The sequence below is a fragment of the Gossypium arboreum genome, chromosome 12 (assembly GCF_025698485.1).
Source record: "Gossypium arboreum isolate Shixiya-1 chromosome 12, ASM2569848v2, whole genome shotgun sequence".
Classification (NCBI taxonomy): domain Eukaryota; kingdom Viridiplantae; phylum Streptophyta; class Magnoliopsida; order Malvales; family Malvaceae; genus Gossypium; species Gossypium arboreum.
In genome coordinates, this window is record NC_069081.1 from 45475979 (window position 1) to 45476698 (window position 720).

General features: G+C 37.2%; 1 non-coding gene across 1 annotated transcript; it reads left to right on the top strand.

The window, feature by feature from the left end:
* Positions 1-324: 324 nt before the first annotated feature.
* LOC128285963 (small nucleolar RNA R71) lies at positions 325-431 on the top strand. The gene has a single exon (XR_008276510.1). It is a non-coding gene; the product is annotated as a small nucleolar RNA R71 (small nucleolar RNA).
* Positions 432-720: the final 289 nt, after the last annotated feature.

Sequence of the window (720 nt, forward strand, 5' to 3'; positions counted from 1 at the left end):
TTGCTCGTTCCACCTCCACTTGCATTACACTGCATTGCTGGATGAACCTGTGAAGAACCAAGTAAACCATAAATTTTTCTATTAAAAAGTTTTACCTGATTGAAAAGCATAGTAACCGAATCGACGTTAAAAATGCCGGCTATTTTCATCAGTTTTATCCTCATGACTTGCCACTGATAATTATTCAGTGACATCTCTTCTATTAACTCATAAGCCTCTTTAGGTGTCTTATTATTGATAGTTCCACTAGCAGCTACGTCAATCATTTGTCTAGTCGAGGGATTCAAATCGTTGTGGAAAGTTTGAACTTGTAGCCAAAGGGGTAATCCATAGTGAGGGCACCTTCTTAATAGATCTTTGTATCTCTCCCATGCATCATAAAGTGTTTCTAAATCCATCTGCACAAAAGAAGAGATATCATTCCTTAATTTATCTATTTTGGCCAGTGGAAAATATTTAAGCAAAAAATTTTCGGTCATTTGTTCCCAAGTGGTGATTGACCCTCGCAGTAACGAGTTCAACCACTGTTTAGCCTTATTCCTCAGTGAGAATGGAAACAACCGAAGGCGAATGGCATCGTCAGAAATGCTTTTGATCTTAAAGGTGTAGCAGAATTCCAGAAAATTTGCTAAATGAGTGTTTGGATCCTCATCTTGCAAACCATCAAACTGAACAAACTGTTGTATCATTTGAATCTTGTTAGGTTGTCAAACTTATTTG